We start from the raw sequence: 19,580 nt of genomic DNA, 5'->3' as shown, positions 1-19,580 counted from the left end.
GTAGGACTGAGTTTAATTTACCACTTTCTACTCCACATAATCATATTTATGAGCCCTGCAGTCATAAAAAGGCAACCTGTTCCTCAAGGGTATGTTGTGAAGCTGGAATATATTAAATAAAGTAATCAATGCAGAGTAGATCTGCTCCAGTTTGGTATCTACTTTCTGCAGAATACTTATGCACAAGGTAATCTATCTTCTAGTAGTTTACATATTCATACATTTATATACTGAGAGCAAAGGTAACCTTTTCACTTGGCAAATGAAACCAGGCAGATAAATGAATGTTAGTCTGCAAAGCATAACATATAAGTAAATGTTAATCTATAGTATATATGATATATTATTAACATTACAGGTAACAAATTATAGTAGATAAATAAGTTGATTGCTATACTATTAGTAAAATCAGCATACAAATTATTAAGTGATAACCATGGGGTCTTGAAGAGGTTTTCTCATGAACAGACATGAAATAAACAAAGTAATAAATACATGATACCCCATTGATACTACATAAAGGGAGCACTAACTCACCCATGTGAAATAAGCTGAAGTGCACACACATGACTACTACTCCCTTCACTTCTTGGTCGCTGACTGAGATAGCCAGTGTATATACGCTGCTCAAAAAAATAAAGGGAACACTAAAATACTGCATCCTAGATATCACTAAATGAAATATTTCAGTTGCAAATCTTTATTCATTACATAGTAAAAGGTGTTGAGAACAATAAAACATAAACATGTTCAATGTAAATCAAAAGTAATATCCCATGGAGGTCTAGATTTGCAATGATACTCAAAATTAAACTGGAAAATCAAATTACAGGCTGATCCAACTTCAGTGGCAATACCTCAAGTCAAGGAAATGATGTTCATTAGTGTGTGTGGCCTCCACGTGCCTGTATGACCTCCCTACAATGCCTGGGCATGCTCCTGATGAGGCGGCAGATGTTCTCTGAGGGATTTCCTCCCAGACCAGGATTAAGACATCAGTCAACTCCTGGACAGTCTGTGATGGAACATGGTGTTGGTGGATAGAACGAGACATGATGTCCTAGATGTGATTGATTGGATTCAGGTCTGGGGAAAGGGCAGGCCAGTCCACACCATCAATGCCCTCATCATGCAGGAACTGCTGACACATTTAAACCACAATGAGACCTAGCATTGTCACGCATCAGAAGGAACCCAAAGCCCACTGCACCTGCATATGGTCTTACAATGACCATGGCAGACAGGGTACCTCTGGCTAGCACATGGAGGACTGTGCGGCCCTCCAAAGAAATGCCTCCCCACATCATTACTAACCCATTGCCAAACTTGTCATGCAGGAGGATGTTGCAGACAGCAGATCGTTCTCCATCGCATCTCCAGACGCAGGTGCTCAGTGTGAACCTGCTCTCATCTGTGAAGAGCACAGGCACCAATGTTGAATCTGCCAATCTTGGTGTTCTCTGGCAAATGCAAATCCTCCTGTATGGTGTTGGGCTGTAAGCCCATCACCCACTTGTGGATGTTGGGCCTTCATTCCACCCTCATGGTGTCTGTTTCTGACAGTTTGAGAAGACATATGCATGTTAGTGGTTTGCTTTAGGTAATTTTGCAGGGCTCTGGCACTGCTCCACCTGTTCCTTCTTGCTCAAAGGTGTAGGTAGCATTCATGCTGCTGGGTTGTTGCCCTCCTACAGCCCCCTCCACATCTTGTGGTGTACTGGCCTGTCTCATGGTATCTGTTCCATGCTATGATACTATGCAGACAGACACAGCTACTCTTCTTGCCACAGCTTGCATTGATGTGACATCCTGAATGAGCTGCACTACCTAAGCAACGTCTGTGAGTGGTAGATGTAACACCCCAAGTAACGGGTTGTTACAGTGGCATTGCTTCCTCACGGGGAGAGTGATGTCATGCTTCCAAGTGAGGAAAGATCCCTTTAACAGGTAACCAGCACATGCAATACTGTTCTGACTCCAGGCCAGAAGGGGGAGCTCTGAACCCGGTTTCAGGGGAGCGTCCCTAGATAATGTATATTCTGGCCTTGGTAGGCCTTAGTTCAGTTAGGCAGATGTTGAGAGACAAATGCAAAAAGCGGCTAGGGGCGCTGCATATAATGTATATAAATAATGATGGTACTCCTGCTGCGAATATATGGACACCACTACCTAAAATGTCCGCTGTTGTGAAAAAAACACAAGTAAATCTTATACATATATCAATATCCGCGCTGGAGATACCATAATGCGCAAGCCTAAACGTAGAAGAACTAGATAAATGTCTATTCTGATTGAAATAAGTGATGGCCCAATTGAGCGATATTGCAGCGTTCAAATGCACATGTAAACTGAGAAAAAAGAAAAAAATGGTTACCGGAAAATAGCTAGTAGTCGTCTATTGGTCCGGAATCCTCCATTGTTTGTGATAGAGAAAAACTTGTACTTTCTTGAGGTAAGTATGTGAGGCTTTTTTACTCCCTCTCCTCACATACTTACCTCAAGAAAGTACAAGTTTTTCTCTATCACCGGACAAACAATGGAGGATTCCGGACCAATAGACGACTACTAGCTATTTTCCGGTAACCATTTTTTTTCTTTTTTCTCAGTTTACATGTGCATTTGAACGCTGCAATATCGCTCAATTGGGCCATCACTTATTTCAATCAGAATAGACATTTATCTAGTTCTTCTACGTTTAGGCTTGCGCATTATGGTATCTCCAGCGCGGATATTGATATATGTATAAGATGTTGAGAGACAGTGAAGGAGAGAGGAGTGAGAGCAAGAGATCTGGGGCCATGCAGCCACTTGGTGCTGCAGCTCCAAGACAGAGTGGAGGAGCAGACAGCGTTGCATTAGTAACAAGTGCCAGAAGGGAGAAGCACAGGAGAATTAAGGGGCTGGAAGGGAACTGTGACTGGGCTCCTTCTAAGCTGAAATGCAGGAACCGGGCACCGGGAGCCCGAGGCTGTATGGAACTGTATGTCCCACAGCAGAACCAAAGGGCAGAAGACTGCAGTTTGTCTGTCCGCACCCACACCCAAAGGTCCAGCAAAATACAGAGCCCAGAGTCGTGATAGAGATCCTGAAAAAAGGCTCGCATTGCATACCATGCGGGTACTGTCCTAGGACAGGGAAAGAGAGGACCTTGTGTGGAGCCATAGGCAGCAAAGGAATCGTCTCAAAGCGTGAGAAGGAAGGCTTTCTAACCTCACCTGAGAAAGGGATCCAAAATTGCTTCCAGGCAGACCAAACCTCACCAACACCTTTTACCACTACCTTGGACTGTGGCCATGAATCACCAGTAAACAGGTAAAGAGACTGCAACCTTGGGTCCTCTGCTTATTTCTGGCACCACACTATCCCTACCAAATACACCATTTGCCCTGGGCACCCAGCTTCACCTGTGGGAAGCCACACCATCTTTGCTGCAGTGCCATCACTCCCCACAGGACCCCTTTAAGCAGCGTCGATCACCCTTGACCGAATACCACAGGTGGCGTCACGAACATTCTTATTTCTAAAAAACCCTTTAAAGACCGTCCCTTTAATTTGGTCGCCCAGGGCCACGGACCGTGTCACTGCCACCGTGACCACCCCTTTAATGATGGCCGGACCAGGTACCGAGTACCCCTATGCCGGCGCTCCATAGACACCACCTCATGCTGCTGTACAGTACCTCTAGGGGTGAGAGCAATGACAAAATGCAAAAGTGACCAAAACAACAGCTAAAAAGGATGAGAACAGAGAAGTGGTCCGTGGTCATCCCTTGCAGAACCAATCATTTATAGGGGTTATCTTGCTAAATGCTTATTAGTTCTACCTGTTGTCTGTTCCATTTGCACAACAGCATGAGAAATTGATTCACAATTGGTGTTCCTTCATAACTGGAGAGGTTGATTTCACAGAAGTGTGATTGACTTGTAATTACATTGTGTTGTTTACGTGTTCCCTTTATTTTTTTGAGCAGTGTTCATAAACATAATTTTATTTTTGCAAAGAAACAGGGATGTAACAAAGCTCTTGACCCCCAATGCAAAACAATAATAATCTCATGGGCCTTCCTACCATGTACCATTTATAATACTGTTGCCTCTATTAGCAAGGGGCATTTTGTGCCATCATAAGAACCAGGGCCCAGGTGCAACTGTCTGCGACACATGTCCCACCTTTCCTAACATTCCATCAAAGCAATAAGTTTAAGAATGTGCATATCTTGAGCCAATTAACCCCTTCGTGAATGGGCTATTTTTCCTCCCCTTCTTTTACAAACTATAACTTTTCTATTTTTCCTTCAATACAGACATGAGAGCTCGCCTTTTTCGGGAGGAGTTGTATTTTTAAATGTAAACATTGATTTCACCACACAGTGTACTGGAAAACAGGAAAAAAATTCAAAGCGTGGGGAAATTGCAAAAAAGTGCAACTCCACAATTATTTTTGTGTTTTTTTATTTACCATATTTACTATATGGTAAAACTGACCTGCCATTATGGTTCTCCAGGTCAATATGAGTAGGCAGATACCAAACATGTATAGGTGCTTCTCACAAAATTAGAATATCATCAAAAAGTTAATTTATTTTAGTTCCTCAATACAAAAAGTGAAACTCATATACAAATAGATTGATCTATTAAACCCCTTCCCGACCTTTGATGCCACGTAGGCGTCATGAAAGTCGGTGCCAATCCAACCTGTGACGCCTATGTGGCGTCATGGAGGGATCGCATCCCTGCAGATCGGGCGAAAGGGTTAACTCCAATTTCACCCGATCTGCAGGGACAGGGGGAGTGGTACTTCACCCCCCCGTGGCTACGATCGCTCTGATTGGCTGTTGAAAGTGAAACTGCCAATCAGAGCGATTTGTAATATTTCACCTATGAAAACTGGTGAAATATTACAATCCAGCCATGGCCGATGCTGCAATATCATCGGCCATGGCTGGAAACCCTGATCTGCCCCCCCACCAACAATGATCTCCTCCCCAGTCTTCCGTCCTGTGCTCCGCTCCCCTCTGTCGTCCTGTCTGCTCCCCCATCCTCCTGTCAGCTCCCCCTGTGCTCCGATCCCACCCCCCGTGCTCCGATCCCTCCCGTGCTCTGATCCCACCCCTTCATACTTACCGATCCTCCCGGTGTCCATCCGTTTTCTCCTTGGGCGCCGCCATCTTCCAAAATGGCAGGCGCATGCGCAGTTCCAGGTATATTTTTATCACTGTGATAAAACCTATCACAGTGATCAAAATAATAAAACAGTAAATGACTCACCCTTTATCACCCCCATAGGTAGGGACAATAATAAAATAAGGAAAATATTTTTTTTTTCCACTAGGGTTAGGGTTAGAGTTAGGGTTAGGGTTAGGTTGGCCACGGATCCGCAGCGGTTTGGCCGCTGCGGATACGTAGCAGTTTTCCATCTGGTTTACAGTACCATGTAAACCTTTGGAAAACCAAATCCGCTGTGCCCATAGTGCGGAAAATACCGCGCGGAAACGCTGCGTTGTATTTTTCACAGCATGTCAATTCTTAGTGTGGATTCCGCAGCGTTTTACACCTGTTCCTCAATAGGAATCTGCAGGTGAAATCCGCACAAAAAAACACTGGAAATCCACGGTAAATCCGCAGGTAAAACGCAGTGCCTTTTACCTGCAGATTTTTCAAAAATCGTGCAGAAAAATCTCACACGAATCCGCTACGTGGGCACATAGCCTTAGGGTTAGGTTTGGAATTAGGTTTGGAATTAGGGCTAGGGTTGGAAATAGGTTAAGATTAGGCTTGTGGTTAGGGTTATGGTTAGGGGTGTGTTGGGGTTAAAGTTGTGGTTAGGGTTGGGATTAAGGTTAGGGTTGGGATTAGGGCTAGGATTAGGGTTAGGGTTGGGATTGGGGTTAAGGGTGTTTTGGGGTTAAGGTTGTGGTTAGGGGTGTGTTGGGGTTAGGGTTGTGATTAGGGTTATGGCTACAGTTGTGATTAGGGTTAGGGGAGTGTTGGGGTTAGTGTTGGAGTTATAATTGAGGGGTTTAGGCACATCAGGGGTCTCCAAACGCAACATGGCGCCACCATTGAATCCAGCAAATCTTGTGTTCAAAAAGTCAAATGGTGCTCCCTCCCTTCCGAGCCCTGACGTGCGCCCAGTGGTTTACCCCCACATATGGTGTACCAGCGTACTCAGGACAAAATGGGCAACAAATATTGGGGTTCAATCTCTCCTGTTACCCTTGCAAAAATAAAAAATTGCTTGCTAAAACATAATTTTTGAGGAAAGAAAAATTATTTTTTATTTTCACGGCTCTGCGTTATAAACTTCTGTGAAGCACTTGGGGGTTCAAAGTGATCACCACACATCTAGATAAGTTCCTTTGGGGGTCTAGTTTCCAAAATGGGGTCATTTGTGGGGGGTTTCTACTGCTTAGGCACATCAGGGGCTCTGCAAACGTAACATGATGCCCGCAGACCATTCCATCAAAGTCTGCATTTCAAAACGTCACTACTTCCCTTCCGAGCCCCGACGTGTGCCCAAACAGTGGTTTACCCCCACATATGGGATATCAGCGTACTCAGGACAAACTGGGCAACAAATATTGGGGTCCACTTCTCCCGTTACCCTTGTGAAAATAAAAAATTGCTTACTAAGACTTAATTTTTGAGGAAAGAAAAATGATTTTTTATTTTCACGGCTCTGCATTGTAAACTTCTATGAAGCACCTGGGGGTTTAAAGTGCTCACCACATACCTAGATAAGTTCCTTGGAGGGTCTAGTTTCCAAAATGGGGTCACTTTTGGGGGGTTTCTACTGTTTTGGCACATCAGGGGCTCTGCAAATGCAACGTGACGCCCGCAGACCATTCTATCAAAGTCTGCATTTCAAAAGTCACTACTTCCCTTCCGAGCCGCGACGTGTGCCCAAACAGTGGTTCCCCCCACATAAGGGGCATCAGCGTACTCAGGACAAACTGGACAACAACTTTTGGGGTCCAATTTCTCCTGTTACTCTTGTGAAAATAAAAAATTGCAGGCTAAAAAATAATTTTTGAGGAAAGAAAAATTTTATTTTTTTCACGGCTCTGCGTTATAAACTTCTGTGAAGCACTTGGGGGTTTAAAGTGGTCACCGCACATCTAGATTAGTTCCATGGGAGGTCTAGTTTCCAAAATGGGGTCACATGTGGGGGAGCTCCAATGTTTAGGCACACAGGGGCTCTCCAAACACGACATAGTGTCGGCTAACGATTGGAGCTAATTTTTCATTCAAAAAGTCAAATGGCGCTACTTCCCTTCCAAGCCCTGTCGTGCGCCCAGACAGTGGTTCCCCCCCACATATGAGGTATCGCCGTACTCAGGACAAATTGTACAATAATGTTTGAGGTCCAATTTCTCTTTTTACCCTTGGGAAAATAAAAAATTGTTCCATTCCGAGCCCTGACATGTGCCCAAACAGTGGTTTACCCCCATATATGAGGTATCAGTGTACTCAGGAGAAATTGCCCAATACATTTTAGGATCCATTTTATCCTGTTGTTCATGTGGAAATGAACAAATTGAGGCTAAATGAAATTTTTTGTGAAAAAAGTACTTTTTCATTTTTACGGATCAATTTGTGAAGCACCTGGGGGTTCAAAGTGCTCACGATGCATCTAGATAAGTTCCTTGGAGGGTCTAGTTTCCAAAATGGGGTCACATGTGGGGGAGCTCCAATGTTTAGGCACACAGGGGCCCTCCAAACGCGACATGGTGTCCGTTAATGATTGGAGCTAATTTTTCATTCAAAAGTCAAATGGCGCTCCTTCCCTTCCGAGCCTTGCCGTGTGCACAAACAGTGGTTTGTGACCACATATGAGGTATCAGTGTACTCAGGAGAAATTGCCCAACACATTTTAGGATCCATTTTATCCTGCTACCTATGTAAAAATGAAAAAATTGAGGCAAAAAGAAATTTTTTGTGAAAAAAAAGTACTTTTTCATTTTTACGGATCAATTTGTGAAGCACCTGGGGGTTCAAAGTGCTCACTATGCATCTAGATAAGCTCCTTGGGGGGTCTTGTTTCCAAAATGGGGTCACATGTGGGGGAGCTCCAATGTTTAGGCACACAGGGGCTCTCCAAATGCGACATGGTGTCCGCTAAAGATTGGAGCCAATTTTTCATTGAAAAAGTCAAATGGCGCTACTTCCCTTCCAAGCCCTGTCGTGCGCCCAGACAGTGGTTCCCCCCCACATATGAGGTATCGCCGTACTCAGGACAAATTGTACAATAATGTTTGAGGTCCAATTTCTCTTTTTACCCTTGGGAAAATAAAAAATTGTTGCTAAAACATCATTTTTGTGACTAAAAAGTTAAATGTTCATTTTTTCCTTCCATGTTGCTTCTGCTGCTGTGAAGTACCTGAAGGGTTAATAAACTTCTTGAATGTGGTTTTGAGTACCTTGAGGGGTGTAGTTTTTAGAATTGTGTCACTTTTGGGTATTTTCAGCCGTACAGACCCCTCAAACTGACTTCAAATGTGAGGTGGTCCCTAAAAAAAATGGTTTTGTAAATTTCATTGTAAAAATGAGAAATCGCTGGTCAAATTTTAACCCTTATAACTTCCTAGCAAAAAAAAATCTTGCTTCCAAAATTGTGCTGATGTAAAGCAGACATGTGGGAAATGTTATCTATTAACTATTTTGTGTCACGTAACTCTCTGGTTTAACAGAATAAAAATTCAAAATTTGAAAATTGCTAAATTTTCAAAATTTTAGCCAAATTTCCATTTTTTTCACAAATAAACGCAAAAATTGACCTATATTTACCACTAACATAAAGCCCAATATGTCACAAAAAACAATCTCAAAACCGTTAGGATCCGTTGAAGCGTTCCCGAGTTATTACCTCATAAAAGGACATTGGTCAGAATTGCAAAAAACGGCCAGGTCATTAAGGTCAAAATAGGCTGGGTCATGAAGGGGTTAAAGTGTTTATTTGTGTTAATGTTGATGATTATGGCTTACAGCTAATGAAAACCTAAAAATCATTATCTCAGAAAATTAGAATACTTTAAAGCACCTGCTTGAAAAAATGATTTTAAAATCCGAAATGTTGACCTACTGAAATGTATGTTCACTAAATGCACTCAGTACTTGAGGCTCCTTTGGGTTCAATTACTGCACCAATGCAGCGTGGCATGGAGGCGATCAGTCTGTGGCACTGCTGAGATGTTATCCATGCCCAGGTTGCTTTGATAGCAGCCTTCAACTCACCTGCATTGTTGGGTCTGGTCTCTCTCATCATCTTCTTGACAATACCCCATAGATTCTCTATGGGGTTAAGGTCAGGCGAGTTTGCTGGCCAATCAAGCACAGTGATACTGCTGTTTTTAAACCAGGTATTTGTACTTTTGGCAGTGTGGACAGGTGCCAATTCTTGCTGGAGAATGAAATTTCCAACTCCAAAAACCTTGTCGACAGAGGGAAGCATGAAGGGCTTTAAAATTTCCTGGTAGACGGCCGCAATGACTTTGATCTTGATAAAACACAGTGTACCTATACCAACAGATGACATGGCTCCCCAAACCATCACTGATTGTGGTAACTTCACACTAGACCTCAAGCAGCTTGGATTGTGTGCCTCTCCACACTTCATCCAGACTCTGGGACCTTGATTTCCAAGGTCTAGTGTGAAGTTTCCACAATCAAAGATGGTTTCGGGAGATATGTCATCTGCTGATGTAGGTCCACTGTGTTTTATCAAGACCAAAGTCAGCTCAGCCATCTACCAGGAAATTTTAGAGCACTTTATGCTTCCCTCTGCCAACAAGCTTATTGGAGATGGAAATTTCATTCTCCAGCAGGACTTGACACCTGTCCACTCTGCCAAAAGTACCAATTCAAGGTTTAAAAACAACAGTATCACTGTGCTTGATTGGCCAGAAAACTTGCCTGACCTTAACCCCATAGAGAATCTATGGGGTATTGTCAAGAGGAAGATGAGAGACACCAGACCCAACAATGCAGACTAGCTGAAGGCTGCTATCAAAGCAACCTGGGCTTCCATAACACCTCAGTAGTGCCACAGGCTGATCGCCTCCATGCCATGCCGCATTGATGCGGTAACTGATGCCAAAGGAGCCCCGACCAAGTATTGAGTGCATTTACTGAACATATATTTTCTGAGATAATGACTTCTGGGTTTTCATTGCCTGTAAGCCATAATCATCAACATTAACAGAAATAAACAGTTGAAATAGATCGCTCTGTTTGTAATGACTCTATATAGTATGAGTTTCACTTTTTGTATTTAAGAACTGAAATAAATTAACTTTTTGATGATATTCTAATTTTGTGCTATACACCTGTATATATTTTTTTTAATTTAAGTGGTGAAAACACATTTTTAGATTTGCATAACACTTTCATTTTTCTGGATATGGGATTGCATGAGTGCTCATTTTTTTGCACCCTGAGCTGTTGTTTTTACTGATACCATTTTGGGGTAGATGAGATGTTTTTATTGCCTCTCATTGCATTTTATTGTAATGTTGCAGAAGCCAAAAAAACGTAATTCTGGCTTTTCAATTTTTTTTCTAGTTACACCTTTTCCAGATCGGATTAATTTATTTTACATTTTGATAGTTTGAACATTTTTGAACACAGCAATACTAAATATGTGTAGTTTTTTTAATTGTTTTATTTTCAATGGGGCAATGGGGGGAGTGATTTAAACTTTTGTCTATTTTTTTTCATATTTTTAAAAAATTTTCTTTTTACTTTATTTAATAATTCCCTTTGGAGACTTGAAGCTGCGATCGTCTGATCCCGTGTGCTATAGATAACAGTGCTTCAGCACTGCTTTATATAGCAGAAATCATGTTCCCCTATGGAGTATCGTAATGACAATTATGCGGGTTATGATCAGACCTGATGAAGACGGTATTTCCATTGAAATGCGTTGTCGCTTAACCCCATCCTTGTGTCAGAGTTTTCCTTCGGTGCTCCTTGGACTGAGCTTTCTAAATTTTCATCATCAGACTGTTGGTAGTCGTGATACCCCATCAGCGCCCCTTGATGACATGAAAGGGGTGCCGATGAACGTAATGAATGATGTACTTCCGTATTTAACTGGTTAACTGCTCTGGGTGGATCAGAGCTCCACCCACAGCTGGTAAAAGTACATGATGACTAATGAAATCAGGCATCATGTGGAGGGAAAGATGCGGGCTCAGTGTGTGAACCTGCATCAAAGGCAGGACCATGACTTATGTTAGGGCTAGCGGAACGCACCAAATAATTAGAAAGAAAGAGTAAGGTGCGCTCGCAGCCCTGGGTCCACCATGCGGAGACGGAACCTGCTGCTAAGTAATGACAGACTATATGGCGGTACAATATGGATTCACACACGGGTTAATGTCACCCAGTATGAAGAAAGCGAACCCTGTTGCATCACAGGGCCACGGTACCGCACGAAGAGCGCAAGCAAGGAGTCACAGAACCCTACCCCTAGACTCGGGATTAGAGTACAACTAGACCTCTTGCGCTCGACACCGCAACTGGGGTGTCAGCATAACCGAAATAATAATTTAGATACACGGGAGTGCGAGCGGTACCGTTCTGGCGGATGCGTAACAGGACCTGAGCATGTGACCGCCGACCTCCAATGCGAGGTCGTCCCGTGGGCATGCTCAGTAAGGGAAAAGCAGGACTTAGTCCCAGAAAGACTTGCTCGCTGCTGAACATTGCTGGCTACAAGGACAGAGCCTGAGAAACACAATTTCCAGAATCATTATTACGACACCCATTTGTCACAAAATATTACTGTTATCTCCCTTAAATATACCATATTATATCCAGAGAACCGAAGGAAGCTTAGTTTCATTATAAAATTAGTACATTTTTATTTATAGCAAAAACACACAGTAAAAACATGTAAAAAGTGCAAGCACATGACATGGTGCTGCCCGTGCATATCACACAAAAGTGCAAGAAAAGACACCAGAATTAATGAAGTACCCCACATAAACCATTAGTTGTATATACATATAGATGTAACTATTACTGCGATGCAGACATGCCCAAACCCTATATACAGTCCCAAAAGGGAAATAACATGATGTATATACTGCCCTGTATGTGGCGTTGAATATGTGGCCGCCTATCACAGGAAAAAAATCAGCGTTCAGTGACGTCACTAATGTCAGTATACTTTAAACCATACAATTGCCAGATCTAAAAGTCCTGTGGTAGGGGCATTAGGGGAGCATGTCTCACCTGGTGCAGGGTAACCTTCAGAACGCACCCCGACGCGTGTTTCGCCGCTTGTAAGCCTCGCTTTGTCAAGGGGGAAGTGTGGTCTGACTGGTTTGCAGGACCTTAAGTCTTCATGGTAACGCCCCATGTGATCGTCACATGGTAGTACCAGTCCCTGTGTCGTATCTATCGGCGCATGCACATCCCGCTGTCCCAGTCCCCCCACCCCCGCCCGGACATATACGGCCGTGCGCACGAGCAGGCACCAGCTGGTCCCGATCGTACCCACAGAAGGACGCCGCCGGACGGGAGTGGGCGACCGCGGAGAGAAGGGCCACGCATGCGCACCACGACTGGGGTATCTGTACTCCCTCAATGTAACATGTACCAGTCCTTTACAGTGAAATGAAAAACATAAATAAACAATAAAGGCTGTTTCCTCGGTGAAGGGCTCCATGATGGAAAGAAGTCCATATATCTATGAGCAGAATCCGTTCTGTAGTCCGTATTAACCATTTGTCCACCATTCCTGCTTATTTCACATAAAACGGACCCCGACTATGTGGCCGTATTCCCTTTCCCAATGGAAACAAAGCCTAAATTATATAAAGAAAAAATAAATTAAAACCAAACACAAAACACACACGATATAAAATATGATAAAACACAGGATGGCATGGGAGAGGAGAAAAAAGGGAGAAAAAAAGGGAGAAAAAACGGGGGTTATTTATGGTATATATGGAGAAATGACTTCACAAATATGGGGCAAAATTCAAAGATTCATTTAGACCCGCTGGTTTCATGGTTCCGAGCGTCATTATCCATTTGAGTTCTCGTTGTGCTAGTAACTTTTTTATATTTCCCCCTCTAATACTGACATTTACTACCTCTATGCCCCTAATTTTGAAGTCCTTAGGGTTACAGTTGTGTACTGTTCGAAAATGTCTAGGTATTGTTTTGAGGGATGACACGTCCTCTATCGACCCCGCAGCGCAGATGTCTCGCACGTGTTCCCTAATGCGTATCCGCAATTCCCTTGACGTGAGTCCTACATATATAAGGGGGCAACTACAGGTAGCGTAATAGATTACGTTCTTCGTTCCACAAGAAATATAATCCCTAATCTGGAATTGTTTTTGGTCAACCGAGGCAAAAGTGGATGTTTGGTAAGCATTATTGCATGCCAGACAATGACCACATTTAAAGAATCCTTTTCTGGGTTGCGTGTTACCAAAAAAGTTTCTACTCGGTGCCACATAGTGGCTCTTAACTAGTAGGTCACTCAAATTTTTAGATCGCCGCGGGGTCATTAAAGGTCTATCGGTCAGAAAGGGTCTCAGGGAGGGTTCGGCACTAAGCACAGGCCAATATTTGGTCAATATGCCACGCATGTTACATAGTAACATAGTAACATAGTTAGTAAGGCCGAAAAAAGACATTTGTCCATCCAGTTCAGCCTATATTCCATCATAATAAATCCCCAGATCTACGTCCTTCTACAGAACCTAATTGTATGATACAATATTGTTCTGCTCCAGGAAGACATCCAGGCCTCTCTTGAACCCCTCGACTGAGTTCGCCATCACCACCTCCTCAGGCAAGCAATTCCAGATTCTCACTGCCCTAACAGTAAAGAATCCTCTTCTATGTTGGTGGAAAAACCTTCTCTCCTCCAGACGCAAAGAATGCCCCCTTGTGCCCGTCACCTTCCTTGGTATAAACAGATCCTCAGCGAGATATTTGTATTGTCCCCTTATATACTTATACATGGTTATTAGATCACCCCTCAGTCGTCTTTTTTCTAGACTAAATAATCCTAATTTCGCTAATCTATCTGGGTATTGTAGTTCTCCCATCCCCTTTATTAATTTTGTTGCCCTCCTTTGTACTCTCTCTAGTTCCATTATATCCTGTTATGGCTGGCAATCAGGCAACACAGCGTGCAGTAATCAGCGCACATACAGAGATCTGGCAATAACCAAAAACAATAGGACAAGCTCTGAGACGTGGAATCTCTGTAGACTGCAGTACCTGATCTATCCTCACACAACTATAAGCAGCAGTGGATTGCGCCTATAACTACCTATGCAACTCGACACTGCCTGAGGAGCTGACTAGCCTGCAGATAGAAATACAAGCCTGACTTACCTCAGAGAAATACCCCAAAGGAATAGGCAGCCCCCCACATATAATGACTGTTAGCAAGATGAAAAGACAAACGTAGGAATGAAATAGATTCAGCAAAGTGAGGCCCGATATTCTAGACAGAGCGAGGATAGCAAAGAGAACTATGCAGTCTACAAAAAACCCTAAAACGAAAACCACGCAAAGGGGCAAAAAGACCCACCGTGCCGAACTAACAGCACGGCGGTGCACCCCTTTGCTTCTCAGAGCTTCCAGCAAAAGTTAATAGCAAGCTGGACAGAAAAAACAGAAAACAAACTAGAAGCACTTATCTAGCAGAGCAGCAGGCCCAAGGAAAGATGCAGTAGCTCAGATCCAACACTGGAACATTGACAAGGAGCAAGGAAGACAGACTCAGGTGGAGCTAAATAGCAAGGCAGCCAACGAGCTCACCAAAACACCTGAGGGAGGAAGCCCAGAGACTGCAATACCACTTGTGACCACAGAAGTGAACTCAGCCACAGAATTCACAACAGTACCCCCCCTTGAGGAGGGGTCACCGAACCCTCACCAGAACCCCCAGGCCGACCAGGATGAGCCACATGAAAGGCACGAACAAGATCTGGGGCATGGACATCAGAGGCAAAAACCCAGGAATTATCTTCCTGAGCATAACCCTTCCATTTGACCAGATACTGGAGTTTCCGTCTAGAGACACGAGAATCCAAAATCTTCTCCACAATATACTCCAATTCCCCCTCCACCAAAACAGGGGCAGGAGGCTCCACAGATGGAACCATAGGTGCCACGTATCTCCTCAACAACGACCTATGGAATACATTATGTATGGAAAAGGAGTCTGGGAGGGTCAGACGAAAAGACACCGGATTGAGAATCTCAGAAATCCTATACGGACCAATAAAACGAGGTTTAAATTTAGGAGAGGAAACCTTCATAGGAATATGACGAGAAGATAACCAAACCAGATCCCCAACACGAAGTCGGGGTCCCACACGGCGTCTGCGATTAGCGAAAAGCTGAGCCTTCTCCTGGGACAAGGTCAAATTGTCCACTACCTGAGTCCAGATCTGCTGCAACCTGTCCACCACAGAATCCACACCAGGACAGTCCGAAGACTCAACCTGTCCTGAAGAGAAACGAGGATGGAACCCAGAATTGCAGAAAAATGGAGAGACCAAGGTAGCCGAGCTGGCCCGATTATTAAGGGCGAACTCAGCCAACGGCAAAAATGACACCCAATCATCCTGGTCAGCGGAAACAAAACATCTCAGATATGTTTCCAAGGTCTGATTGGTTCGTTCGGTCTGGCCATTAGTCTGAGGATGGAAGGCCGAGGAAAAAGATAGGTCAATGCCCATCCTACCACAAAAGGCTCGCCAGAACCTCGAGACAAACTGGGAACCTCTGTCAGAAACAATATTCTCAGGAATGCCATGTAAACGAACCACATGCTGAAAGAACAAAGGCACCAAATCAGAGGAGGAAGGCAATTTAACCAAGGGCACCAGATGGACCATTTTAGAAAAGCGATCACAGACCACCCAAATGACCGACATTTTTTGAGAAACGGGAAGGTCAGAAATGAAATCCATCGAAATATGTGTCCAAGGCCTCTTCGGGACCGGCAAGGGCAAAAGCAACCCACAGGCACGTGAACAGCAGGGCTTAGCCCTAGCACAAATTCCACAGGACTGCACAAAAGCACGCACATCCCGTGACAGAGATGGCCACCAGAAGGATCTAGCAACCAACTCCCTGGTACCAAAGATTCCTGGATGACCGGCCAGCACCGAACAATGAAGTTCAGAGATAACTTTACTAGTCCACCTATCAGGGACGAACAGTTTCTCGGCCGGACAACGATCAGGTTTATTAGCCTGAAATTTCTGCAACACTCTCCGCAAATCAGGGGAGATGGCAGACACAATGACTCCTTCCTTGAGGATACTCGCCGGCTCAGATAACCCCGGAGAATCGGGCACAAAACTCCTAGACAGAGCATCCGCCTTCACATTTTTAGAGCCCGGAAGGTATGAAATCACAAAATCAAAACGAGCAAAAAATAACGACCCACGGGCCTGTCTAGGATTCAAGCGCTTGGCAGACTCAAGATAAGTAAGGTTCTTATGATCAGTCAAAACCACCACGCGATGCTTAGCACCCTCAAGCCAATGACGCCACTCCTCGAATGCCCACTTCATGGCCAGCAACTCTCGGTTGCCCACATCATAATTACGCTCAGCAGCAGAAAATTTCCTGGAAAAGAAAGCACATGGTTTGAACACTGAGCAACCAGAACCTCTCTGTGACAAAACCGCCCCTGCACCAATCTCAGAAGCATCAACCTCGACCTGGAACGGAAGAGAAACATCAGGTTGACACAACACAGGGGCACAGCAAAAACGACGCTTCAACTCCTGAAAAGCTTCCACGGCAGCAGAAGACCAATTAACCAAATCAGCACCCTTCTTGGTCAAATCGGTCAATGGTCTGGCAATGCTAGAAAAATTACAGATGAAGCGACGATAAAAATTAGCAAAGCCCAGGAATTTCTGCAGACTTTTCAGAGATGTCGGCTGAGTCCAATCCTGGATGGCCTGAACCTTAACCGGATCCATCTCGATAGTAGAAGGGGAAAAGATGAACCCCAAAAATGAAACTTTCTGCACACCGAAGAGACACTTTGATCCCTTCACGAACAAGGAATTAGCACGCAGTACCTGGAAAACCATTCTGACTTGCTTCACATGAGACTCCCAATCATCTGAGAAGATCAAAATGTCATCCAAGTAAACAATCAAGAATTTATCCAGATACTCACGGAAAATGTCATGCATAAAAGACTGAAAAACAGATGGAGCATTGGCAAGTCCGAACGGCATCACCAGATACTCAAAATGACCCTCGGGCGTATTAAATGCCGTTTTCCATTCATCTCCCTGCCTGATTCTCACCAGATTATACGCACCACGAAGATCAATCTTAGTAAACCAACTAGCCCCCTCAATCCGAGCAAACAAGTCAGATATCAATGGCAAGGGATACTGAAACTTAACAGTGATCTTATTAAGAAGGCGGTAATCAACACACGGTCTTAGCGAACCATCCTTCTTGGCTACAAAAAAGAACCCTGCTCCCAATGGTGACGACGATGGGCGAATATGTCCCTTCTCCAGGGACTCCTTCACATAACTGCGCATAGCGGCGTGTTCAGGTACGGACAAATTAAATAAACGACCCTTAGGGAATTTACTACCAGGAATCAAATCGATAGCACAATCACAATTCCTATGCGGAGGTAGGGCATCAGACTTGGACTCTTCAAATACATCCTGAAAGTCCGACAAGAACTCTGGGATGTCAGAAGGAATGGATGACGAAATAGACAAAAATGGAACATCACCATGTACTCCCTGACAACCCCAGCTGGTTACCGACATAGAGTTCCAATCCAATACTGGATTATGGGTTTGTAGCCATGGCAACCCCAACACGACCACATCATGCAAATTATGCAGTACCAGAAAGCGAATAACTTCCTGATGTGCAGGAGCCATGCACATGGTCAGCTGGGCCCAGTACTGAGGCTTATTCTTGGCCAAAGGTGTAGCATCAATTCCTCTCAACGGAATAGGACACCGCAAAGGCTCCAAGAAAAATCCACAACATTTAGCATAATCCAAATCCATCAGATTCAGGGCAGCGCCTGAATCCACAAACGCCATGACAGAATATGATGACAAAGAGCACATTAAGGTAATGGACAAAAGGAATTTGGACTGTACAGTACCAATAACGGCAGAGCTATCGAACCGCCTAGTGCGTTTAGGACAATTAGAAATAGCATGAGTAGAATCACCACAATAGAAACACAGTCTGTTCAGACGTCTGTGTTCGTGCCGTTCTACTTTAGTCATAGTCCTGTCGCACTGCATAGGCTCAGGCTTACTCTCAGACAATACCGCCAGATGGTGCACAGATTTACGCTCGCGCAAGCGACGACCGATCTGAATGGCCAAGGACATAGACTCATTCAAACCAGCAGGCATAGGAAATCCCACCATTACATCCTTAAGAGCTTCAGAGAGACCCTTTCTGAACAAAGCCGCTAGTGCAGATTCATTCCACAGAGTGAGTACTGACCATTTCCTAAATTTCTGACAATATACTTCTACATCATCCTGACCCTGGCATAAAGCCAGCAGATTTTTCTCAGCTTGATCCACTGAATTAGGCTCATCGTAAAGCAATCCCAGCGCCTGGAAAAATGCATCAACATTACTCAATGCAGAATCTCCTGGTGCAAGAGAAAACGCCCAGTCCTGTGGGTCGCCGCGCAAAAAAGAAATAATAATCAAAACCTGTTGAATAGGATTACCAGAAGAATGAGGTTTCAAGGCCAAAAATAGCTTACAATTATTTCTGAAGCTCAGGAACTTAGTTCTGTCACCAAAAAACAAATCAGGAATCGGAATTCTTGGTTCTAGCATCGATTTCTGATCAATAGTATCTTGAATCTTTTGTACATTTACAACGAGATTATCCATTGAGGAGCACAGAGCCTGAATATCCATGTCCACAGCTGTGTCCTGAAGCACTCTAATGTCTAGGGGAAAAAAAAGACTGAAGACAGAGCTAAGAAAAAAAAATGATGTCAGGATTTTTTTTTTCCCTCTATTGGAAATCATTGGGTTGGCTCCTTGTACTGTTATGGCTGGCAATCAGGCAACACAGCGTGCAGTAATCAGCGCACATACAGAGATCTGGCAATAACCAAAAACAATAGGACAAGCTCTGAGACGTGGAATCTCTGTAGACTGCAGTACCTGATCTATCCTCACACAACTATAAGCAGCAGTGGATTGCGCCTATAACTACCTATGCAACTCGACACTGCCTGAGGAGCTGACTAGCCTGCAGATAGAAATACAAGCCTGACTTACCTCAGAGAAATACCCCAAAGGAATAGGCAGCCCCCCACATATAATGACTGTTAGCAAGATGAAAAGACAAACGTAGGAATGAAATAGATTCAGCAAAGTGAGGCCCGATATTCTAGACAGAGCGAGGATAGCAAAGAGAACTATGCAGTCTACAAAAAACCCTAAAACGAAAACCACGCAAAGGGGCAAAAAGACCCACCGTGCCGAACTAACAGCACGGCGGTGCACCCCTTTGCTTCTCAGAGCTTCCAGCAAAAGTTAATAGCAAGCTGGACAG

Source organism: Ranitomeya imitator, chromosome 1 (assembly GCF_032444005.1).
Source record: "Ranitomeya imitator isolate aRanImi1 chromosome 1, aRanImi1.pri, whole genome shotgun sequence".
In the NCBI taxonomy this organism is placed as follows: domain Eukaryota; kingdom Metazoa; phylum Chordata; class Amphibia; order Anura; family Dendrobatidae; genus Ranitomeya; species Ranitomeya imitator.
Note: the sequence above shows the minus strand (reverse complement) of the source record.